Source organism: Belonocnema kinseyi, chromosome 5 (assembly GCF_010883055.1).
Source record: "Belonocnema kinseyi isolate 2016_QV_RU_SX_M_011 chromosome 5, B_treatae_v1, whole genome shotgun sequence".
NCBI classification, from domain to species: Eukaryota; Metazoa; Arthropoda; class Insecta; order Hymenoptera; family Cynipidae; genus Belonocnema; species Belonocnema kinseyi.
This window is the reverse complement of record NC_046661.1, coordinates 89583648-89611482: the sequence shown is the minus strand read 5'-3', so window position 1 is coordinate 89611482 and position 27835 is coordinate 89583648.

The following is a 27835-nucleotide window of genomic DNA, read 5'->3' as shown; positions in this document are numbered from 1 at the left end:
AAAATAAATTTTTTATTTAAAATAAATAAATAAATTTACAAATTTGCATTTGAATTACTTTTCTATTCCGTTTATACAAGATTTCATTCCAAAAGCATTGCAAGATTGAAATGCTAGCACGTAAATATTGACGATGAAGGAAAAATCAAGGAATTTAAAAAATGAAGTTTTCGGACACCTTGCGTGTTTCTACAATCAACTGGGAATCGTGATCGACCATTTCGCCACCTGGTGTCGAAAACTGGAACTAGAACGAGTAGGTAGAATTTGAAAGATGTATTTTAATTTTTACATCGAAGAGTTTTTACGATTGCTTTGTGAAGTTTAAAACAATGATTGAATGTAAAAACTAATCTTTATAAAAAACAAATCGTTTTAGATCAAATTTCCATCTTATTCAGTAAAAAACAAATTTTTGCCAAAATTATTTTAAGGAAACAATAATTATTTAACCAGTTCATCTAAGTTTCAATGCATTGCGAGCTAAAATTGACTTCAATTAATGTCTAATGCGATACTTATAATAGAAGATTGGAATTGAAATACGAATTCTAACCTAACTTTTGCATTAGATTTTTAAACAGTAAATATTTCATGTAAAAATTAATAAAAATTTGCTTTGAGTTCGTTTTTGCTTTAAAATAAGTCTATTTAAGTTTATAATATGTTGCAAATTACAATAAATAGTGAAATGATTGTTGCTTTCTTTTAGAGAAATATTTCTGTCAAAAAGTGAGTTTTTTTACTGGATAAGATGTAAATTCCGTCAAAAATCCTTTCCTTGCGAAAAAGGCTTATTTTGAGTATAAAATAAATAGATTTAAAACCCACCAAAAAAATCGTTAGAACACTTTTATGGACAATTAATAATGCATCTTTAAAATCGTGCTAATTAAACCAATGCCACTTTTCTGGAGGCCTGTGGAAAATATTTGTCATGAGAGTTGAGGATCACCGTATGGTAGCACCAGCTATGCGGTTGGCCTAGAATTCAAATATTGTCAGACAATATTCAAATATTGTGTTAAAAAAAAATGTTTTTCAAAAATAAGTAATTTTCTGATAGTTCTGGATGAAATTTAATAATCTTTAAGAATTTTTATTACCTTCCGAATAAACAATAATTAACGAAAATCGTAAAATTCACGGCTTTTAGACGTAAATCTCAATGTATTTCTACTAACCACAAAAAGTCATTATTCGTGCGCAATCAAATTGATCATATCATTATATGTGTGGCTTTTAAATATCCGAAAAGGAAATAGTCTAAGCTTTATAATATTTTATATTATACCTATATTATGATATTTTCTATTTAATAATTTAAATTCATTTAGGATTTTCCAGTATTTTAATAAACATATTATGTGTTTCAAAGAACTCAATTTTGTTCTTATTTATTATTCAATTTGTCATTATTATTATTATTATTTATTAATATTATCATGATATTCCAAGTTAAAAAAATACACCTTGTTAAAAAATGATTTTTAAGATCGAGAAAAATTTCCTAATGTTAATTATAACTAACTTTGAAAAACTAGACCTAAAGTGAGAGAGAAAAACATTAAACGCTTGAAGACTATTGTTAAATAAATCATAACAATTTTTAAATATTTATTTAAAAAATTCATCTTGAGTTTTTTCCAAAACTAGTTATAATTGAAAATGAAATATTTTCCCCGATTTTAGAAATCATTTTTAACAAAGTTTAGTTTTTAGCTTAAAATAACTTCAGTTCATGTTTAATTTAAAAACAAGTATAATAAGAATTCCACTTCTCCTCTTAGATCTCAAGATAAATTTCATGACTATTGTTATGACGAAAAGAAAATTTTTTAAATTCATTTATTAAAATTAATTAAATTTGTTTAAAATGTATCATTTTAGTGAATTTTTTTAAACTTGAATTTTTTTAAACAAAAGGTTTTTTGTAAATTCTGAAAAGTAAAATAAAACTTGTCCCAAAATCTTTTAGCAAATAACTTTAAATTTTCCAAACAATCTAGAGAATATTGTTTGATTCTCTCGAAACCTTTCCAAATTCATAAAAAGCTTTTTTTTCAATAAATTGTAAAAATTTACATTTTTCTCAAAATTTTTATAATTTTCAAATTAACCATTATTTTTCAATCTTCCTGAAATGTCTTAACGTTCTGTCTTTTACATTTTGCCTTAACATTTTTTAAAAACAAACAAATTTGTCTTGAAGACTTCCAGATTTTTTTTTTAAATTTGTTGGGAATACTTTTAAATATTTTAGAATATTATCCTGAATTAATTCTTTTAAACAAGAAATAATTTAGCATTTTTCTAGAAATTTAAACAAAATGTTTTTATTCTCTTAAAAACTTTAGTAACTTTAATTCAGATTGCTTTCTAAAAATCTTCAACAATCAACATTGAAAAAAATTCTTTCACAAATTCAAAATTAACTTTGAATTGTTTGAACACTTTCAAATATTAATTAAGCATAATAGAATTTTTTTTCTAATTTTCTAATTCTGATTCAATTTCCTTTTAGAATCCCTTTTCCAAATTAAAGAAATCATTTGAAATATAACCATGAACCTTGAAACAAGTTTACTTCAACAAATAAAAAAAAATTAATCTGAAAAAATTGTTTTAAAATCTTTAAAACTTAAAAATAACCTTTGAAAATAAAATCTAAATAATTTTTAATTTGTCCAAAATCTTATTCTCTGTGTGTTATCCAAATAAAAAATGAAAAGTTTCAAATAGGTACTATCAAATTATAAAAATTTACTCTTTAAAAGGCATAGTTTCATCATTTTAAATGAAAATGAAAATTGATTGATTATTCTTTTTTGCAGATTCGATTGGAATAATTATCATCAATAATTCAAAATCTAAGTGCCCTAATAGGCAAGAATAAATTAATGTAATATTTAAAACCAACTAAAATAAAAATTCCCTTTTCGTCTTAAATAATAAGCCAAATATTATGAAAAGAGTTATGCTGAAAATCAAAATTTTAAACAAATTCATTAAAATAGATTAAATTTGTTTGCAATGTATAATTTCAGTTAATTTTTTTAAACTTGAAAAGTTGAAAATATATTAAGATGTAATTTTTTTATAATCTAAAGTGAGAAAACGTTGTTTTGGATTCTATTGAATAATACCCATTATTTAGAATTATTATTAACAATCAAATAATATTTTCGAAAAGAGAAAAACTTTAAATACCAGAAGATATACCAATACACTTTATATGTAACACCGTTGGCAAAACACTTCAGTTTGATATTATCCAATAAAATTGCATTTGCGATTCTTTAAAATATTTCGATCATTTGGTGCTTTCTGAAATTAAATTTTATCATCTTTTTCCTGCTCTTGATTACTTCTTTATTCAGATTTACAATCAAAACAAACGCATTACACCATTTTTGTTCAAAATTAAAAAAGCGCGGAAATTGTATCCAAAAGCAGTTTTTTCAGTTTTCTTCCACTTAGAAAATAGAAAATGTCGCAAAAATTAATGGAAAAAATGAAAGATTATTTAAGACTATCAGCAAACTACTTCTGTGTTATTAAATTCCATGTTATTATTTTACCGAAGATCTTTGATTTTGCCATGTGTTCAACTCAGAGTTCCAGGGGACTAGTGCCAATTATTTTTAGTTCGGATTCTTTTTACCAGGTGGCGTATCGCAGTTTAGACATTTCCAATAACTAGCAACGAATCTCTGGTAACTAAAAATTACGTACAGTAATTAACTCACGCAACAAAAGTCCCCACACGAAAATTTGACTCTAAGGCCGTATCGTTCCTGTTACATTTTCAAATATGTAACTCATTTTCTGTTTACAAAATTAGATGGCTCGGGAGCTTCTGGATCTCAATGGCACTACGGACAAGCACCGGATCCTCTTTCTCTTACACTTCACCCTCATTCTTTTGCAACTGCTTCATCTTCTTCAGGTAAATCATCTTCCTCAGTTCGTCCAATTCGAAATGCACCATCTGAGTTCGAGATTCCAGAAAATACAAGAGTTTTTATAGCATTGTCAGATAATAATGCTGCTATTGGATTAATCGAACATATTAAATTGAAGAAAAATGAACATCCTGATTGGATCCATACCAAAAAAATGGATGGTTTCTTCTCGGTTTATGTGATAGGTCCAAATAAAGTTACTGGGATTGGAAAACCAACATATTCTCTACGAGATAACCAGGAAGAGAAACCTCCCAAAACTGATTTTAACATCGCTGTCAAGGTGGCTTTCCCAGTAAAAGTTTTTGTAAGATTTGGCGATCAACATCCATTAGAAGCAAAATTACTCCCCTTCACGGGACTTCCACAGTACCCCCCACCTAAACAATCGCGAAAAGACATCCATATTTTTGTAAAAAATACGGACGGCATAGTCACCCAAGCAGTGCTTGAGCTTTCAAATATTGTAAGCAAGCGTCGGTTAGCAGGAACCACGGGATAACCAATCATTTTGTCATTGTGAATTCCCTTTCGTTAAAGCTCTTTGAGCTTCATTGAACGCACTTTCATCACGTTAACTTTTTTCTAAATTATGTTAAGCTTTATTTTATTAATTATATATTTTATTTTCTTCTTGACCTTAGTTGGGGATTGGTTATTCAGACATTAGAAAATTAAGTGCAAATTTTATTGTTCATGATTACTTTAGGATTTGTTTCTAATTTCACAGTAATATCTATTCGTAGCTATCCAAGAAAATGTATCATTTTATTAAATGTATATTGTTATTGCTCTTCATAATTTGCATGAGGACACAGACGTATCCTTATTTTTTTGTTTTAATAATTACAAGAAGTGCGCGCACCATCAGCAAAGGACGTCAAAAGTGTTTTTTTTGTACCCTGTGTCGATTTTTATAAAATTTAATTTGTTCAGGTTTTGTTTTATGATTCAGGCAAAAAATTTCGTTCTGTAGCATTTTATAGTAGCTTGTGTTGTGTTTCTAAAAATAATTATTTTTATTCTAATGTTACTGTTTTCCTTTAACACCAAAACTATCTAATATGCAAAAATAATTTCTAAATCGATATTTCTCGAAAAATCAAAATTTTGTTTCCTAATGTTTCTTCATAGTAAAGAAAAAACTACGCGTTTTAGAAAAAAAAACTTCATGATAAATTTATACATTATTCGAATAAATAATTTTTGCTCTGCCTATTTTTTTCATGCCTTGTGTCGTTTTTCTGAAATTTTAAATTGGTCCTCCTTATTATTATCCAATTTCATGGAAGTCTTTAGATATAATGAAAAAAAAAAGATAATTATGACATATTCCCGAATAAAATTATTATTCAATCGGGGTTGTATTTGTCGAAAAAGCAATATAAATAAAAACATTATGTTTAAATAATTGTTTTTTTCTATTATAACCCAGTCCATAGATTGAATATTTCTTCTTATTATTGTTATGATTCTTTAAATACGTTTTACAGCTCACAGAAGAAAAATAGAATGAGTATAGAATGCGGAAATAATTTAAGGGAATGAAAAGAACGTCGAAAGTAAAAATGAAAGATTTAAGAGAAAGCTCAGCGAGATTGAAAGAAGATTAGAAGGGGAAGAAAGAGCAAATAGGAAAACTAACTTAGTAATTAAGGGATTAAAAGTGGAGAGTGAAACGGGAGAAGTGAAAATAAAAAATCTTTTGCGAGACATTAGAGTGCAGGTCAGGGTATAAGGAGTCAAGAGAATAGGAAGGACGAAGGAAGGAAAAGAATGGATCTTTCTAGTAGAAGCGGGAAGTGAGGAGGAGAAAAGGAAAATTATGGAGGGGAAAAATTATTGAGAGGAACAAGGGAAAGAATTGAAGAATATCTGACATGGAAGGAGAGGAAAAGGAGATTGCAAATAGAGCAGGGGGTTTGGGAAGAGAGTAAAAGGGACCATATGGCGTGGATAGAAAGAGACAGGTCATGGATAAATGGGAAGGAATGGTTCTGGGTGAAGAGTTAGAAGAATTAAGGAAGAAAGAAAGAAGCTTTGAATAAGGTAGGGGGAAGGGAGACGAAAAAAAGTTTTGAAATAAAGCAGAGGGGTTTCCGAACGGCAAAGGGGGAAACAAAGTGAAGAGGAAAGAAGAGGGAAGGGAAGAGAGAAACTTGAAAATAGCTTTCCGGAATATCTCAGATTTGAAGAACAAGAATAAAGGGTTTTGGAAGGAGTTAGGAAAGTGAGATGTGATTATGATGAGTGAAACTTGGGCAGATGAAAAGGACAGAAAGGGGATAAAAAAGCTGTGGCCGACAGGTTATGTCGGGAAAATGCAAAAAGCAAGAAAAATTATAATTGGAAAAGCTGAAATAGCGGTGGTTTGTATATACAGAAGAAGAGGGAAAGGAGAAGGCTGGAGAGCAATAAGGAGGTGGATAGTGGAAAAGAAGGAAGGATTGGTTTTAATAGGAGGAGACTTAAATGCGTGGACTGGCGAAGAAGGGGGAGGGTTATGGGATGAAGAAAAGGAAGCATATATAAGGAACTCCAAACATAGAGAGACGAACAGGGAGATGAGGAAGTTACTAGACACGATAGAAGAACCAGGATGGTTTAAATGCAATGGCAATATTATAGGAGATAAGGAAGGGGAGGTCACATTCGTAGGAAAGGGAGCAACAGTAACAGACTACATCTTGGCTAGAGAAAGAATGCGGAATATGATAGGAGAATGTAGGTAGGTAATGAAATAGGGTCCGAACGCTTCCCGGTCGTAGCTACACTAAAAAGAGACGTTAGTAAGCGCGACAGAGGGAGAAAGGAAATAGGGTGCGTAAGAAACACGAAATAGGGAGTCTGGGGATAGATAAATTAAAAGAGTTTAAACAAAGGTTGGAAAAGGAGAAGGTAAGTTATGAAAAAGAGGAGGGAACAGACTCATTAATTGAAAGGTTGAAGGGGTCGATTGAGAAGGTAAAGGATGAGCTAGGTACTAATGAAAAAAGAGTAGGGGGAAAGAGAGGCTGGTGGGACGAGGAATGCTCGGAGAGTTAAAAAAGAGTGAAAGAGTGTGTAAGCAAATGGAGGAAAGGGAAAATGGATAAGGAGGTGTATAACAGGAGGAAAAAGAACATGAGAAGATGATGGAAAGAAAAAGACAATGGGGAAAGGAGGAATATAAAGTAGAAGTAGAAAAAGCGATCAAAAAAGGCAGGGTGTGGGATGTAATAAATAGGGATAGAGGGGAAATGAAGGGTGTTAACGAAGAAATAGAAATGGAGGAATGGACGGATTATTTTAAGGGTCTATTAGGGGGAGAGCAAAATCAGATCAAAGGGGAAAAGTGTAGAATAGTCCAAGGAGAAATGGAGGAAGGAAACGAGATAACAAGAAAAGAAGTAGATGAGGCAATAAATAGGCTAGAAAGAAACAGGGCTACAGGAGGAGATGTGATTGAGAACGAAACGATGAAGTATGTAGGAGAAGGGATTAGGGATGGGATGTGGAGGATCTGCAATAGTGAAATTGTTACCACAAAGAGATAAGTATTTAAATAAAAATGAAATATATGATTTTTTTTAAAAGTATATTTTAAATCAAAGATTAATCGCATTTACAACAAAAGAATTGAATTTTGAATAAGAAAGGAAATTTTTAACCAAATCAAGGTAAACCGACCATTAGGGGGATAGTTACGGAAAGCTAATCCATATAAACATAATTTAAAAATTGTAAATTGGAATTTTTTGTACAAAAACTGTTATAATAAGTGGCGAATACATCAATTGATCAAATAAAACAAAACTAAATTATTAATGTTATAGATAATTTAAATAATTGGATATTTTTTAAGCCAATCAGATCGCTTATTATTTGGATAAATTTTTTTTGTTTATATCCTAAGTGGGACACAAAAGAAGCCAACGTTGGAACAAGGAAAATCCAATGGGGTTTATCAAAATAAAATGGTACAATTTATTTACAATTAAAGACTTTTTGCTTAAACAAATAACAAAATATTATTAAATGAACTTTATTGAATGAAAAAGTGCCGCAAATATATATTATTATTGAATTATAAAATTTTCTAAATTTCAAATAACGACAAGATTTTTAATTAACAAAAAATAAATCCCAAATTTCAAAATATCCAAAACTAAAATTCACCGGCTTCAAGACCAGCTTTTAAAATAAACGAATTATCAAATTCGCGAAAAATGTGTTAATTCCCGAAATTTAGAATTATGTAATATAGTTAATTGATTATTAATTTATGAGTAAATAATAGAATTATAAGTAAGGCAAACAATTTAATAAATCATTAATTAATTATTGATTAATTATTTTCGGAAATTTTCAATTTCGTCAAACTTAAATTACAGAAATAGAGATATTTATGAAAATGTAACAATTCGTTTCTTTCATATTTCGGCAATTTTTTGTTGTTGCTAATTTATGATTGAGTAGCGAAGATAAAATATTTTAACATTTGTATGTCACTCCTAAAGAAAGACCATTACAGAATATTTTTTTATCTTTGGCAACACTTAAATTAATGAAAAATTATTTTTCACAGTATTATTATAAATCAATGTTGAAATTAAACTCTGATAATTGAGAACAAGAAAATAAGTATTATTATCTTGTATTCAAATTTATGGAATTATAATTTTCATAAGATTTTTGAGAAAATGTAGAAACTTTTTAAATAATTCAAGGGTATTAGAGAATAATCTAGAAAATTTTAAAGAACTTGTTTTATCATATAGGATTTGACAACATATTATGAAAAATTCCAGTCTCCAAATTAAAAAAAAATTGTTTATTCTCTTGAAAACATTCAAAATTATTTTTAGTACTACTAAATATTTCTTGAATTTACCCGATTTTTGTTCGTTTTTAATTTGCAATCTTACCAAATCTTACACAACATAATTTTTTAAAATAAAAAATTATTTAAAACTTTCACACGAATATAAGGAAAATTCTCCTTTCTTTTAATCTTGTCAGACATTCTAAGCCTTCAATTTCTAAAAATTATTCAAATTTTTTCTGCATTCTTTATTTAGTCTGCAAGATTTTAAAAATTGCCCTAAAATCTGTCAGCTTCTTTTATGACCATTTGCGAAATCTTCTAAAATCTTTTAGAATAATTTCTTCAGATTAATTTTTCTAAATAAAAAATTATTTTAATTTTTCCTAGGAACCTGAAAAAATATATTTTCTTTTCGTGAAAATTTACAAGATTAGAAAGAAACTTTACAAGTTTTATTTCTTTTTGAATTAATTCAAAACTTTTAAATATCACTCAAACTTACTGAAATTTTTTCCAAAACTATGAATATAACAAAATTGCAAAATTTTGCTTGAAAATCTTTCGAACCCTTTTTAAAAATTTAAAAATCTACCATGAATTTCAAGAACTTTTTTGACACCCTAACAAAATTCAGCTTACCTAAAAAATGTGTAAAACTTGAAAAATTAAGAAAAAATGGTCTCAACGTGTTTCATATTCTTTTGATCCACATTTTAAAATCTTCAAAGCTTAAAATTATTCTTTTAAAATAAAACCGAAACCATTTCGCCCTCAAACGACCGGAGAATTACACAATTCTATTCTTTGTTGAAAGCAGATCGTTTTCAATTGAAAAATCAACTATTAATTTTTTCACTGCAAATTCATCTTTGTTGGTTTTCCGGTTGGCCACCTAGTTCGTTAAGAACAATTGCAGAACATTAAATAAAATATTGTAGTCGTTCAAAAAAAATCACGAAAAGGAGCAACCTAGTATTTAGGGGAAGAATGTCAAAAGCGTTTTCTTTTTTTTGAAATCGAACCTTCGTTTCAAATATAATTTTTAAAGAGAATAAATTATTTTGTATTTATTTGCCAGTTATTAATATAAATCAGAAAAATCTCACTTTTAGCTAAAATTTAAATTGAATAAAAAGAAGAGAAAGAAATTCATAATTACAATTTTTTAAAAGTAATCACAATTACTTTTTTAAATATCATATTTTTTATAAAGAAAAATACTTATTAAAAATAGGTTAAAAAGTAGTAAATAAAAAAATATATAAAAAGCAGACTAAAAAACTTATTTTTAATTAAATATCTGGCAATAAGTTATTTATTCGTAAATGTAAATAACTAATTTGTTAACTTAATTCGACTGGAATAATAGTTACATTTTTTGTTTAAAAACGAAAGTAATTTTTAACCAAAAAGAAAACAAGTATTAAATCAAAAATCTTATGTTAAAAAAAGAGAAATTAATTTTTAATTAAAATTATGAGTCTTTAATAAAACAAATTCATTTTCAACAGAAGAGTTTACCTTTCTTTCAAACATGTAATATTTACAAGTAATAATTGAATTTTAAACCAAAAAGGTTGAAGGTTGAATTTTATGCATAAAAGATTAATTTTCAACATCAATGATTCATTTTCTACAAAAATTGTACAAAAGGTCTTTGAATATTGATAGTAAGGGAAAAATGAAAAATTGGTCAGGGAATAATTAGTGCATTTTTAAGATAAAGTTTTCAGTAAATCTGATATAATAATCCTGTAATTAATTTAATTGCCTTGTTTTTATTTTATTTTTTTGCATTTTCTTCCTTTTAAATATCATCTGTTTAGTTATGAATTTTGTTATTCGTTTGAAAATTCAACATTTTTGTAAAAACGCCGAAAATTCTACTATTCCGTAGAAAATTGCATTTTTGTTTACAACTTATATTTTCATGTTAAAAAGTAAAACTGAAATCTTTTTTCGATGAAAATTAATTTTTTTTCAATTTGTCTTTTTGATTAAAAAATGTATCTGTTTCAGTTGAAATTTCATATGTCTTGAGTGAAAATTCAAGAGTTTGATTAAAATTAATAATCTTTGCTTAAGGATTCAACTATTTTGTTTAAAAATTTTTGTTCAACAATTTTTTCTATCAAAGGTTCCTATTTGCAGTTGAAAATTCATTTCTGCGGTCAAAAATCTAAATTATTTTTGGAAAATGATATTCTTTAAGTGAAAATTTTAACTGCGTATGAAAAATTTGAAGCACTTATTGACATATTTTTATTTTAATGAAGGTCAATGAAAAAAATTAATTTTCATAGATAAAAGCAGTAGTTGATATTTTAACGAATAATGATTTTAATTTAAATGAAAAACAGATCAATTTAACCAAAAGCAAAGAATTCATACAACAAAATTTGAATTTTCAAACCAAAATTTTTCAATTAATTTTTTAGCTAGAAACATTAATTTAGAAGAAAAGAAATTATTTTTCAGAAAATAGTTCAAGTTTCCACAGTAGAAATAAATATTCCACAGGAAATGAAATGTTTGCAAAAGTGTTCAATATGCAACTAAATGGTTAAAATTTCAACCAAAAAGATACATTTTTAACCAAGAAGCTAATCTTTTTTGCCAAAAAGTTCGCACTTTCATCAAAATATATTCAGGAATTTAAATAAAAAATGGTAGAGTTTTTTAAAACGACAAACGGTACACGTTATTATAAAAACTTTTCATTCTTTTAGAGAAATTATTCTTATTTATTTCATTTATTTTATTAAATATTCTTGTTTGGTTATTGCATATTGAATAAATACTAATTTTGTGAAAATATGTGAAATTATTTCAGACTGCAAAGAACAATTTTTAAAAAAGCTATCAAAATGAAAAACATAAGAACTCGGTCAATTAAAAAAAGAACAAGATTGCTCAATAGATTTCATTTGTATGAAAATAATGAGGATATAGTTTCTTAAAACTAAGAAATAGGCTACGCACACAAATTGATTTATTTCTGTACATACAAGGCAGGAAACACGCACATTCAATTTCCATGTCTTTGATTTCCTTACATTAAAACCGTAAACAATTTCAAAATTCGAGAATAACACATTTTTTATTATAAAAAGTATATAAAAATTGTACAATTCGTTGAATAAATGAATAAATTATTATATTTGGCAGATATTAATAATTTAAATCATATGTTCAATTATTTAATTTCTTGATGTACCAACATGAGCTTGATTAATTATTTTCACTCGCCTTAGAGATAATTTTTATAACTGAAGACTATTTATGAGATTTCTAGTAGAAGGGAAGAAAGATATTAAAATTTTTTATACAGTTTTTTATAATAACATATTTTTTCGGAAGAAATTAGCTGTGTTGTTCTGTTTGGCAGCTTTAATTTTGTCTGAATTTTTTTAAAATTTAAACAATATTTGCAGAAAACAACTTGAAAAAGCTATTAAGAAAAATATAGGATGATAAATAATTTATCTTCAAAGAAAAATATGAAGATTTTTTTTGCCAACTTAAATTACCTATAACAAAGATAAGATTTTTTTATTTTTAATATATTCTCATAGCATGAGTTTGCAATAAATTTTTTGATCATTTTTGGTCAAACAACTTTTTTATATTCGTTTTTTGTTTTGTCTCTTATGAAGCTTTATCGATTTTTATCAATTTTTAAAATTTTTAATTCTGTTTACAATTAAAAGAAAATTTACTCGTTCTATCTAGAAATTTCTAGTAAAAAATATGTACATCCGTTTTGTGTGAAAAACTTTTTTCTATTTATTATTTGTCGTTTTTTAAGAAAATGAATTTTTTTTTAATGTTAAATGATTATTTTGAAAGGTTGAAACCAAAACTACAAGTCCTATCAAAAAATTATTTATGACAAATTTGGGTGAGTTTAGACTTCTTTTTGAAGAGAAAATTTTGTCTATTCTTTTTTTTCTATCTTGTGTCGTTTTTCCTAAAATTTAATTTTTTACGAGTAAAACAAAAACTAGATATTTCATCAAAAACTGATTGATCACAAATCTGTACCTCTTTTTTGGGTGAAGTACTTTTGTTGAATTTTTGCATTGACTTTTTTTGTACTGCTAATATTGTTTTGTCATAAAAAAATAATAATAAAAGTAAGAAAATTCAAGGTTTTGACGAACGAAACATGCTAAGAAAAAAATTGAACAAAAGTTGTTCACCCAAAGAGGTACTGATTTAATGTTGATTACTTTTGGATGAAATGTCTAGTTTTTTGTTTTAATCGTAAAAAAAAATTGAAAAATTAAATTTTTGAACAAACGACACAAGCTATGCAAAAAATAAATAGACAAAATTTGATCTTCCAGTAAAAAACTTAAAACTCACTCAAATTTGTCAGGAATAATTTTTTAATAGGACTTGAAGTTTTTGTTTTAATCATACAAAATAATCATTGAGCATACAAAAATTTAATTTTGTTGCAAAAGGACGCAAAATATGAAAAAAAATGAATAGACAAAATTTGATTCTCTAAAAATGGATCCATAGATTTGTTACTAATAATTTTTAGAGACAGAGAGTATATTTTCGTCTCATCGTAAAAGATAAAATTGAAAACCAAATTGTTGATAAAGCGACATAAGGGACTAAAAAGCAATGAAACTAAAAAAGCTCTTCAACCGAAAATCATCTACAAATTTATGATAAACTCCTGCAATAAAAATATATAGAAAATAAGAAAAAATAACATTTGTTTGCAAAGAAAAATATTTTTCCGTCGGATTTTTATCACAATATCTCAATGGATTCACTAAAATAAAAAATATTGTTAAGAAGTATTATTTATAATTGTTATAATTAAATCATAATATGTAGCTTTGTTATAAATAACTTACTTAAATAAATAGAAAATTTTAATCCTTTTTTTCAGAAAAAGTTTCCCTCTAACGTCATATGTGTCGTAATAGTTTAGGCGAAATAGCTAATCGAACTTATTTACTCGCGAAATATTGTCAAAAATAAAAGTTTATTTTCGTTAAAGATAATTTAAGTTGGCAAATAGAAAATCTCCATCTTTTTTCTAAAGAAAAATTCTTTCTCTCCCTTTTTGAAGAAACTTTCCCTTTCTCTCGTTTTTTTTCCTAAAAATGAACTGAATAAATAAAAACCAATAAAAAAATCGTAAAACTACCTTTTGGTTGAAAATTTATTTACATATTTGGATGAAAATTGGTATCTTTCAGAAAATATTATTCTTATTGTTCAAAAATTATTCTTTTTTGCTGAAACTTTATCCACTTATTTGAATATTAAAAACTTTTTTAAAACTTTCTTTTCTCTCAAATATTAATTTCTTTGGTTGAAACTTGAAGTTTTTTTGTTTAAAATTCGTTTCTTTTCCTTCTAAATTAATTTTTGAGCCGGAACATTAATTACACCATTTATATTACAAATTTATATATTTTTTAAAGTTCTTTGGTTTTGTTTGAATTTATCAGTTTTTCAATCAATTTAAAATCATTCTTTGTTAAAATATCAACTAATCTATTTATATTTGAGACTTGATTTTTGGTATTAACCTTTGTTCTTAAAAAAAATTTTAAGAAGTGCTTCAAGTTTTACATACGCAGTTGAATTTTCAATTCAAAAATATAAGTTTCCAAAAAAGTAGTTAAACTTTCGAACTCAGAGGAGGATCTTCGACTGAAAACAGGAGTCATCGACAGAGAAGTGTTTGAGACAAAATTTTCAAACGAAATAGCTGAAACCTCAAGCAAAGAAGATTACAATAATTTTTAATACAAAATTTTATTTTCATCCAAGAAATATGACATTCATAGTAAAATAGGTGAAACCATAAATAAATAATCATTTACATCCAAAAAAGATTTCAGATTTACTTTTTAAAGCCATAATATGAGTTTCAAATAAGAAGTAAATTTGTTACAAAATATTTTAATTTTCAAACAAGAAGCATGACTTCGACAAAATTGTTGACTTTTCAACCAAAAACTTATATTTCCATTCAAGAAAGATGGAAATTTTACTAAAATATATGAATTTTAAAATTAAAAATACAAATTTTTAACCCTGAAGAATAACATTACAAAAAAATTTGTTGAATTTTTAAACAAATAATAAAATTCATAACTAAAAAGATGAAAATTTGGAGGACGCAAATGCAAAAAAAAATACAAGGCAATTAAATTACTGGCAGAAATATTATATCAGGTTTACCGAAATCTTCATCTGAAAAATGCACTTATTCACCCCTAAACAATTTTTCATTTTTCCTGAACATTAATATTCAAAGACCTTTTGCAGAATTTTTGTTTTAAATCCCTGAATTTTCGATGACCAATAAAATTCCCTGCCTTTTTTTTTAATTTTCCTTGGCTGGATGCGTGTTTTACTTACCAGGCTTTTTTTGGGGCGTAAATCTCAGTTTATAATTCATTTCAGTACCTTTATTCCGAGATATTTGTTCCATTTGTGAATTTCGAAAAAACCAGGAAACGGTCGGGAATTTTTCTCAGTTTACTCTAATGAAATCCTAATATATCATCAAATTTTTAATATATTTTATTCGTTCAGAAATCAAACTAGTTTCTGAAAAATTATGGCATGATATTAAACTCTTAAGTTGAAGATTAATTGTTTTACTTAAAAATTCATCCGTTTGATTGAAAATTCATTCCCTTCCCTAAAAATTTGAATGCCCATTTAATTTTGGAAGTTGATATTTTTAAAAATGGAGAATTCAATTATTTGACTATAAAATTTATTAATTTTATTTGAAAATTCAACTATGTTATTGGAACTCCACATATTTGGTTAAAAGTTGGTTTTTTTTAAAAGATGATATTTTTTTTGCAAGTTTATCTTCTAGTTTAAAAAATCTTTATTTCGGTTCAAAATACAAGTACAGATTACTCATAAATATTACCTAGTAGAAAGAAAGTTCAATTCTTTGCTTGAAAGTTAATTTGTTTAATTTAACTATTGTAACTTTAATTAAAAATTCATTTTTCTTTTTTGTTAAAATATAAGCTATTTGATTAAAAACTTGTTTTTTCTCTGATTGAAAAGGATTTTTTTGCCGAAAATTTAACTAATTTTCTCAAAATCGGTTTATTTTTTGGTTTAAATTTACTTTGGTTTCTAAGCAGAAAATGTTACGTTTGCTCATTTAAATTCGATAATACGCACGTTTTTTAAATAAATAAATTCGCAAGACACAATGCCAACATAAAAATTCTAAATACTAATCTATGTTATTTTGAAAAGTTTCTTTTTGCTTTGTATGTCTTCGTTAGTCGAATTATAATAATAAATTTCTAATAATATTGTAGATGTTTTTCTGATGTATTATTTTATTGATTAATTTTTTCATTTCTTGCACAGTTTCATTTCAAAATTATCTTTCAAGTTAATAAATCTTTTTTTCTTCAAAAGTTAACTATTTTTTAAAAAAATTTCAAACTGTTTTATGGACTGCAAATTGAACTGTTCTATGCTTGGTTCAAAAAGGACCATCTTTAAAAGCAATTAAATATTTCTAGATAAAAATGCAACTCATCGATTATAAAAAAAAATTTTTTGCCTGAGGATTCAACAACTTTGTTTGAAACTTTGGGCTTAACCACTTTTTAAAAAAAATTATTGTTTATTGAAGCTTCTTATTTTTAGGAAAAAATTTATTTTTTTGGTCGAAAGTTAAATAATTTTATTTAAAATTCAAAATTATTAATTAAAAAATTAACTTAGGAGATGAGAGGTAAGCTAGTTATTGCCACTTTTTTCTTTCAATCAAAGTTTATGCGTTTGTTTGAGAATTCTACAATTCTACAATTAGAATTTCGTCTTTTTGTTTTAAAAATTTCTTTAAAAAAAATTAAATTTCAGTTCATTTGGTGCACTAATAAATATCAACGAGACATTTTTGATGAAAATTTAATTGATTTTTTTTAAATTTCAGTATTACATTAAAAAGTAATATTTTCTCGTAGAAAAGTCTTTTTTTAAATAAATAAAATTTTTTTTAAGTTTTATATTGCTATCTGGAATATTTTGAAATATCTCAAAATTTATGATTGATTATAATTCGCTGAAAAATTTCTAAACATTTTGATTAAAATCCAGAATTATTTTTAACACATTAATGCGTTTAAATAATATTAGATTAACAAAAAGCTGAATTTCTTCCTTTGTGAAATCAATATAGCCTTTGTCCAACCCCTAAATATCAATCGATTTTGTTCAATTTTGGATTTTTTTTTGGCATTCGAAAAACATATGAGGTGAGAGGAGAAAATTCCTAATGCCAAATTTCGCAAAGTATCAATTGAATCTCCCTACGGCTGGATATATTCATAAAGGATAATTATAGCAATAGAAAAAGTAAAAAAATAAAATACAAAAATGTGATTGCCTCAGATTGACAAAATAGAAAAATAAAAGATAGCGTAACCTCGACCAACTTGAGGTATTTACAAGTCATTGCTTCACAAGAAAAAAGAGCATTATTAACATGCTTAATCTATTTCACACTAGTTTACTGTTTACGTTACAAACATTGACTGAAGAATTTGGCTACTTTTTCAATAATTCACTTTGATATAAAATAAACTTCCGATTTTTTACTATTTTATTTATCAGATCGTTTAAATTTTTCTAAAAAAATTCCCAGGATTTTGCTCATTTTGAACGCAAAATAAGCTTTTTTAGCCTCTTCTTTAGGTAGCCATTGGGTACAGAGGTTGCCTCTCATGAACCCACTGATCTTGCCTTAAGTGGATTAATCACCACTAGATCTTTCTACCCAGGAAAAAATGAAAGGATTGGCACGGATTGGGGCAAATTAATATTTTTTGAATGCGAGTGAATACTGTTTTCTGATTCATTTATAAGGACTTAGACGCACTAAGATAATATTATTGTCGCAAAGTGAAATTTGCGGGGTGTTTTGGGCTTTCCAATTTAATTCGTCTCGATACTTTTTTTTGGCTCTGTGAAGTAACTATACCTCAGATCGAATTTTAAGTGTCTGAATGTACAATAGCTCTTGCCTTAAATATCTAGATAGCTAAGATCTTCTCTCAAGTCACTGGAACTGACAAATCTTGCCTCAAGTGGTTGCATCACCACCATATCTTGCCTTGAGTGGCTGGATCATGTTAAGATATTGATTAAGTGACTAGAACTCATATCTTTCCTTCAGTGGCTGAAACTCAAAGATTATCTTAAGTGACTAGAACAGACTGACCTTGCCTGAAGTGGCTGAATCACCACTAGATCTTGCCTTGAGTGGCTTAAACTAAAATTTTGCCCTCTGTGGTTGGAACTGACTGATATCACCTTAATTGGCTGAATCACCGCTCTATCTTGCCTCAAATGGCAAGAACTCTTATCATACATTCAGTGCCTGGAACTCAGATCTTGCTTTAAGTGACTGGATTTACAGTAGTTCCAGCCACCTTAAGTGGCTTGAACTGACTGCTCTTATCTTTCTTGGCTGGATCATCACTCAATCTCGTCTTAAGTGGCTTGAACTTAGATCTTGCCTTAAGTGCTGGAACTAAAATCTTGCCTTAAATAACTGGAATGGACTAATATTATGTTAGGTGGCTCGATCAGGACTAGATCTTGCATTCAGTGACTAGAACTCTAGTCTTGCCTTACGTGTCTTAAATTAAAATCTTGCCTTAAGTGGATAAAATTGACTGATCCTACCTTTGTTGGCTGGATCACTACTTAATCTTCACTTAAGTGGCTATAACTCTGATCATGCTTTTAGTTGCTTCAACTAAGTTCTTGCTATCAGTGGCTGGAACTCAAAGCTTGTCTTGAGTGGCTGAAATCGACTGATCTTGCCTGGAGTGCCTGGATTACCACTATATATTGCCTTGAGTAGCTGGATCACAATAACATCTTGCTTAAGTGGCTAGAACTCTGATCTTGCCTCAAGTAGCTGGAACTCAAATCTGGTCTTAAGTGGATGGAACTGACTGATCTTGCTTGAAGTGACTGGATCGCAACTAGATCTTGTCTGAAGTGGCTGTATTATCATTATATCTTTCTTTAAGTGTCTGTATCACTATTAAATCTTGCCTTCAAGTCCCTGTATCACCATTAAATCTTGCCTTAAGTGGCTAATCTTAGTGGCTAATCTTAAGTGGAAATCTGATATTTCCTCAACTGGCTGGAACTCTGATCTCGCCTTTAGTGACTGGAACTCAGATCGTGCCTTAAGTGGCTGGATTCACAATAGCTCTTGCCTTAAGTGTCTGGAGAGGTAAGATTTTGCCTTGATTAACTATGAATGACTGATCCTGATTTAAATGACTAAATAACCACTATATCTTGCTTTAAGTGGCTAGAACTCTGATTTTGCCTTAAGCGACTGAAACTCAAATCTTTTCTTAAGTGTCTGGAACAAACTGATCTTGACAGAAGTGGCAGGAACACCATTAGGTTTTGCATTAAGTGGCTAGAACTAACTGATGTTGCCTTAAGTGGCTGCATCATCACTAGATCTTTCCCCAAATGGCTAGATCACCATAAGGTCTTGCTTAAGTAACGAGAAATCTGATGTTGTCTTGACTAGCTGAAAATGAACGCTTGTCCTGAGTAACTGCAACTGACTGATATTTCCTTATGTGACTGAATAACCATTAGATCTGCTTTAAGATAAATTTCATCTTCTCCGATGAAAATGGAACTATTTGGTAGAAAATTGTACAAGCTTGTCAAAAGCTCATGATTTTTAAATAAAAATTCGTCTTTTTAAATTGAAAATTCAATAATTTTTGTTAAAACTTATGTCTTTTTTTTTTAATTTATATTTTCATCCTGAAAAGTCAACTGAAGTCTTTTCTAACAGAAAATTCAACCATCTTTCTGGAAATGTATCTTTTTGATTTAAAAATTTATCTGTTTAAATTAACTTAATTTTGTTCATGAAAATTTAATGCTTTGTTGAAAATCGTTCTTCCTTGCTTGAGTACCAAGCTATTTTGTATGGAAGATTTGGTTAAATCACTTCGGTAATAATTTTGTTTGTTGCTGAACATTTATATTTTTAGTTAAAAATTTTTTTCTTTGTATTAATTCTTACATATTTTGTTGAAAATTAATTGTTTTCAATTGAAAATTCATCTTCTTGAGTAAAATTTTAGCTACGTTGTTAAAAATTTAACTGTTTAATGTAAAGCCTTTTTTTGGTTTGAAATTAATGTTGTAACTGCAAATGTAAGTTTTTCTATTTTTTAAAGTCGTTCTTTTTTACTTCAAAATTCTCCTTTCTTAGTGAAAAAAAGCTTATTTTCTTGGTTTGTATGTTCTTTTTTGTTGGGTGGGATGCATCGATTTCATGGAAAATTAATTTTTGCTAAAAATTAATTTTTTTTTGCAAATTCGATTTCTGTAGAAGAAATTCGTCTTTTGTCTTGAAGGTTTAATAATTTTAATAAACTTTTATTTTTTTCTCGAGTGAAAAATCTTTATTTTTTGAAAACTCATCTTTTTGGTTTTAAAAATCTTTTTTTGTAATCAATTTTATAAATTTTGTTTATTGAAATATAAACTTTGAAACTTTTTTGTCGGAAATTAATTTTTTTAGGTTGAAAATTCAGCTATTATGTTTAAAATTAAATGATTTTTTTATAAATTGAATTATTTTTTTAAAGCTCATACTTTATGGTAGAAAATAAATTTTTTATTTAAAATAAATAAATAAATTTACAAATTTGTATTTGAATTACTTTTCTATTCCGTTTATACAAGATTTCATTCCAAAAGCATTGAAAGATTGAAATGCTAGCACGTAAATATTGACGATGAAAGAAAAATCAAGGAATTTAAAAAATGAAGTTTTCGGACACCTTGCGTGTTTCTACAATCAATTGGAAATCGTGATCGACCATTTCGCCACCTGGTGTCGAAAACTAGAACTAGAACGAGTAGGTAGAATTTGAAAGATGTATTTTAATTTTTACATCGAAGAGTTTTTACGATTGCTTTGTGAAGTTTAAAACAATGATTGAATGTTAAAACTAATCTTTATAAAAAAACAAATCGTTTTAAATCAAATTTCCATCTTATTCAGTAAAAAACAAATTTTTGTCAACATTTTTTTTAAGGAATCAACAATTATTTAACCAGTTCATGTAAGTTTCAATGCATTGCGAGCTAAAATCAACTTTAAGTAATATATAATATGTTACGAATAGTAGTCAATTGGAATTGTAATAAGAATTCTAACCTAACTTTTACATTAGATTTTTAAACAGTAAATATTTCATGTATAAATTATTAAAAATTTACTTTGAGTTCATTTTTGCTTTAAAATAATTCCCTTTAAGTTTATAATATGTTGCAAATTACAATAAATAGTGAAATAATTGACGCTTTCTTTTAGAAAAATATTTCTGTCAAAAAGTGAGTTCCGTCTAGCTTATTTTGAGTATAAAATAAATAGATTTAAAACCCACCAAAAAATCGTTAGAACACTTTTATGGACAATTGATAATGCATCTTTAAAATCGTGCCAATCAAACCAATGCCACTTTTCTGCAGGCCTGTGGAAAATATTTGTCATGAGAGTTGAGGGTCACCGTGTGGCGGCACCAGCTATGCGGTTGTCCTAGAAATTAGCAAAATCGTAAAATTCACTACCTATATTCTAATATTTTTCATTTAATAATTTAAATTCATTTAGGATTTTCCAGTATTTTAATAAACATATTATTTGTTTCAAAGAACTCAATTTTTTTTCTTATTTATTATTAAATTTATTATTATTATTATTATTTATTATTAATATCATGCTATTTCAAGTTAAAAAAATACACCCTATTAAAAATAATGTTTAAAATCAAGAAAAATTTCCTAATGTTAATCATAACTAATTTTGAAAAACTCGACCTAAAGTGAGAGAGAAAAACATTAAACACTTAAAAACTATTGTTAAATAAACCATAACAATTTTGAAATATATATTTGAAAACTTCATCTTGAGTTTTTTCCAAAACTAATTATAACTGAAAATAAAATATTTTCCCCGATTTTATAAATCATTTTTAACAACGTTTAGTCTTTAGCTTAAAATAACTTCACTTCATGTTTAATTTAAAAACAAGCATAATAAAAATTCCACTTCTCCTCTTAGATCTCAAGATGAATTTCATGACTATAGTTATGACGAAAAGAAAATTGTTTAAATTCATGCATTAAGATTAATTAAATTTGTTTACAATGTATAATTTTAGTGCATTTTTTTAACTAAAATTTTTTTAAACAAAAGATTTTTTGTAAATTCTGAAAAGTAAAATAAAAATTGTCCTAAAATCTTTTAGAAAATAACTTTAAATTTTCCAAACAAGCTAGAGAATATTGTTTGATTCTCTCGAAACATTTCCAAATTCATAAAGAGCTTCTTTTTCAATAAATTGTAAAATATCTACATTTATCTCAAAATTTTTATAATTTTAAAATTAACCATTATTTTTCAATTTTTCTAAGATATCTAAGCGTTCTAACTGTCTTCTAAATTTTTTCTTAACATTTTTTTAAAAACAAACAAATTTGTTTTAAAGACTTCTAGATTTTTTTTGATAAGTTGTTGGAAATTCTTTCAAATATTTTAGAATATTATCCTAAGTTAATTTTTTTGAACAAGAAATAATTTAAGATTTTCTAGAAATCTAAACAAAATGTTTTTATTCTCTTGAAACCTTTTGTAATTTTAATTCAGCTTCCTTTCTAAAAATCTTTAACAATCTACATTGAAAAAAAGTCTTTCACAAATTCAAAATGAACTTTGAATTCTTTGAATACATTCAAATATTTGTTAAGCATAATAGAATTTTTACTTGTAATTGTCTAATTCTGATTCAATTTCTTTTAGAATCCCTTTTTCAAAATAAAGAAATCATTTTAAATTTAACCATGAATCTTGAGACAATTTCACTTCTACAAATAAAAAAAAATCAATCCGAAAAAATCGTTTCAAAATCATTAAAATTTAAGAGTAACCTTTAAAGATAAAATCTAAATCATTTTTAATTTGTGCCAAATCTTATGTTTGTGCTGTATAAAAATAAAAAATGAAAAATTTCAAATACCTACTATCAAGTTATAAAAATTTACTCTTGAAAAGGCATAATTTAATCATTTTAAATGAAAATAAAAATTGATTGATTATTTTTTTTTGTAGATTCGATTGAAATAATAATCATCAATAATTCAAAATCTAACTGCCCTAATAGGCAAGAATAAATTAATGTAATATGGATAAAATAGCAATTTGTAAATTAATTTGAAAACTTAGTTCCTAAGATGCGATTCTTTTTATAATAAGCTTAAGTTCTTGTTTAATTTAAAACTAAATAAAATGAAAATTTCCTTTTCGTCTTAAATGCTAAGCTAAATATTATGAAAAGATTTATGCCCAAAATCAAAATTTCAAACAAATTCATTAAAATAAATAAAAATTGTTTTCAATGTATAATTTCAGTTCATTTTTTTAAACTTCAAAATTTGTAAATATATTAAGCTGTTATTTTTTTATAATCTAAAGTGAGAAAACGTTCTTTTGGATTCAATTGAATAATACCCATTAGTTAAAATTAATATTAACAATAAAATTATATTTTCAAAAGGAGAAAAACTTTAAATACCAGAAGATATACCAATACACTTCATATGTAACACCGTTGCCAAAACACTTCAGTTTGATACCATCCCATAAAATCGCATTTGCTATTCTTTAAAATATTTTGATCATTTGGTGCTTTCTGAAATTAAATTTTATCCGCACTGCCAATTCTTTTTAGTTCGGATTCTTTTTACCAGGTGGCGTATCGCAGTTTAACCATTTCCAATAACTAGCAACGAACCTCTGATAACTAAAAATGACGTACAGTAATTAAGTGACGTAACATACGTCCCCAAAGGAAAATTTGACACGATGATAAATAATGCAGTTAGGGGGGCCTGATGCTAAGGCCGTATCGTTCCTGTTACATTTTAAAATATGTAACTAATTTTCTGTCTACAAAATTAGATGGCTCGGGAGCTTCTGGATCTCAATGGCAATTCGGACAAGCCCCGGATCCTCTTTCTCTTACACTTCACCCTGCTTCTTTTTCAACTACTTCATCTTCTTCAGATAAATCATCTTGCTCAGTTCGTCCAATTCGAAATGCACCATCTAATTTCCAGATTCCAGAAAATACAAGAGTTATTATAGCATTGTCAGATAATAATGCTGTTATTGGATTAATCGAAACTATTAAATTGAAGAAAAATGAACATCCTGATTAGATCGAAACCAAAAAAATGGATGGTTTCTACTCGGTTTATGTGATAGGTCCAAATAACGTTACTGGGATTGGTAAACCCACATATTCTCTACGGGATAACCAGAACGAGAAACCTCCCAAAACTGATTTTAATATCGCTGTCAAGGTGCCTATCCCAGTAAAAGTTTTTGTACGATTTGGCGATCAGCATCCATCAGACGCAAAATTACTCCCTTTCACGGGACTTTCACAGTACCCCCCCCCCCCCCCCCCCCCATCTAAACAATCGCGAAAAGACATCCACATTTTTGTAAAAAATACAGACGGCATAGTCACCCAAGGAGTGCTTAAGCTTTCAAATATTGTGGGCAAGCGTCGGTTAGAAGGAACCGCGGAATAACCAATCATTTTTTAATTGTGAATTCCCTGTCGGTAAAGCTCTTTTAGCTTCATTGAACGTACTTGCATCACGTTAACTTTTTTCTAAATTATGTTAATCTTTATTATATTAAATATATATATATTATTTTCTTCTTGACCTTAGTTGAGGATTGGTTATTCAGACATTAGACAATTAAGTGCAAATTTTATTGTTCATGATTACTTTAGGATTTGTTTCTAATTTCACAGTAATATCTATTTGTAGCTATCCAAGAAAATGTATCATTTTATTAAATGTATATTGTTATTGCTCTACATAATTTGCATGAGGACACAGACGTATCCTTATTATTTTGTTTTAATAATTATAAAAAGTGCGTGCACTATCAAAAAACAACGTCAAAAGTGTTTTTTTTATACCCTGTATCGATTTTCCTAAAATTTAATTTGTTCAGTTTTTGTTTTATGATTCAGGCAGAAAATTTCGTTCTGTAACATTTTATAGTAGCTTGTGTTGTGTCTATAAAAATAATTATTTTTTATTGTAATGTTACGGTTTTCCTTTAATACGAAAACTATCTAATATCCGAAAATAATTCCTAAATCGATATTTCTCAAAAAATCAAAAACCTTTTTCCTAATGTTTCTTCATAGTAAAGAAAAAACTACGCGTTTTATAAAAAAAACTTCATGGTAAATTTATACATTATTCGAATAAATAATTTTTGCTCTACCTATTTTTTTCATGCCTTATGTCGTTTTTCTGAAATTGTAATTTTGTCCTCCTCATTATTACCAATTTCATGGAAGTCTTTAGATATAATGAAAAAAATAATAATGAGATAATTATGACATATTCCCGAATAAAATTATTGTTCAATCGGCATTGTATTTGTTGAAAAATCAATGTAAAATAAAAACATTATGTTTAAATAATTGCTTTTTTCTATTATAACCCAGTCCATAGATTGAATATTTCTTCTTATTACTGTTATGGTTCTTTAAATACGTTTTACAGCTTAGAGATTAAAAGTGGAGAGTGAAACGGGAGAAGTGGAGATAAAAAATCTTTTGCGAGACATTAGAGAGCCGGTCAGGGTATAAGGAGCCAAGAGAATAGGAAGGACGAAGGAAGGAAAAGAATGAATGTTTCTAGTAGAAACGGGAAGTGAGTGGGAGAAAAAGAAAATTATGGAGGGGAAAAATTATTGAGAGGAAGAAGGGAAAGAATTGAAGAATATCTTACATGGACGGAGAGGAAAAGGAGATGGTAAATAGAGCAGAGGGCTAGGGTAGAGAGGAAAAGGGACCATATGGTGTGGATAGAAAGATACAGGTTATGGATAAATGGGAAGGAATGGTTCTGGACGAAGAGTTAGAAGAATTAAGGAAGAAAGGAAGAAGCTTTGAATAAGGTAGGGAGAAGGGAGACGAAAAAGAGTCTTGAAATAAAGCAGAGGGGCTTCTGAACGGCAAAACAATAAGCAGGTGGATAAAGGAAAAGAAGGAAGGATTGGTTTTAATAACAGGAGACTTAAATGCATGGTCTTGCGAACAAGGGGGAGGGTTATGGGATAAAGAAAAGGAGGCATATATAAGGAACTCCAAACATAGAGAGACGAACAGGGAGGTGAGGAAGTTACTAGACATGATAGAGGAACCAGGATGGTTTAAGTGCAATAGCAATATTATAGGTGATAAGGATGGGGAGATCACATTCGTAGGAAAGGGAGCAACAGTAATAGACTACATTTCGGCTGGGAAAGAATGCGGCATATGATAGGGAGAATCAAGGTAGGGAATGAAATAGGGTCCGAGCGCTTCCCGGTCGCAGCTACACTAAAAAGAGACGCTAGGTACTAATGAAAAAGGAGTAGGGAGAAAGAGAGGCTGGTGGGACGGTGAAAGGAGGAATATAAAGTAGAAGTAGAAAAAGCGATAAAAAAAGCAGGGTGTGGGATGTAATAAATAGGGATAGAGGAGAAATGTAGGGCGTTAACGAAGAAGTAGAAATGGAGGAATGCACGGATTATTTTAAGGGCCTATTAGGGCGAGAGCAAAATAAGATCAAAGGGGAAAAGTGTCGAATAGTCCAAGGAGAAATGGAGGAAGGGAACGAGATAACAAGAGAAGAAGTGGATGAGGCAATAAATAAGCTAGAAAGAAACGAGACTACAAGAGAAGATGTGATGGAGAATGAAGCGATGAAGTATGTAGGAGAAGGGATTAGGGATGGGATGTGGAGAATCTGCAATAGTGAAATTGTTACCACAAAGAGATAAGTCTTTAAATAAAAATGAAATATATGATTTTTTTATTTTAAAATGTAAATTTTAAATAAAAGATTAATCGCATTTACAACAAAATAATTGAATTTTGAATAAGAAAGGAAATTTTTAACCAAATCAAGGTAAACCGACCATTAGGGGGACAGTTACGGAAAGCTAATCCATATAAACATAATTTCAAAATTGTAAATTGGAATTTTTTGTACAAAAGCTGTTATAATAAGTGGCGAATACATCAGTTGATCAAATAAAAGAAAAACTAAATTAATAATGTTATAGATAATTTAAGAAATGGATATTTTTTAAGCTAATGAGATCGCTTATTATTTGGGCAAATTTTTTTGTGTATATCCTTAAGTGGGACACAAAAGAAGCCAATGTTGGAACAAGGAAAATCCAATGGGGTTTATCAAAATATAATGGTACAATTTATTTAAAATTATAGATTTTTTGCTTAAACTAATAAAAAAATATTATTAAATGAAATTAATTAATATTTAAAATATTGTTTATATGCTTCAGGTTTGCCGTTCAATTGATTTTTTATTCTAAAAAAGTTATTCAAAGTAGCTTATTGCAACCTCCAATTTCAACCTCAAATTTTTCCAACTGCTTAGGATTTAATAGTAACTCGTAAATTGAGTTTTTCAATAAACTTAGCAGTATAGCGAAGATGCCTGCCGAAGGTGGGAAGGGGGAGACGGATGCTGAGGAAAAATGTTAAACACATTGAAAAATCGCTTTAGTTAGTTTTGAGTAGAATTTATTACCACTTACAATGGTAGTTGGGCCGACAGGCTGGGATCGAAGTCTGGTGGTCGGAATGTCGTGGAGATGATGGCACTAAAAAAGATCACAGCAGAGCGATCGTAGTCCTCTTTTGAGTAGGAACTGTCCTGACGAGGCACGGGCGTCAGCTGCTGCCCAGAGTATCGGTAGAGAGCACTTGCGAGGCAGAGAACAGTGTTTGAACAGGCGGACAAGCCAAGAACAGTGATCCCAGATCTCAAACGAGATGCGGTCCAATACTATGACATGGCTATGTCCGTGTGAATATAGTAGGAGACGCTGTAAATGACTGAGTTGCGCGCGCAACCCATTTCTCCTCTT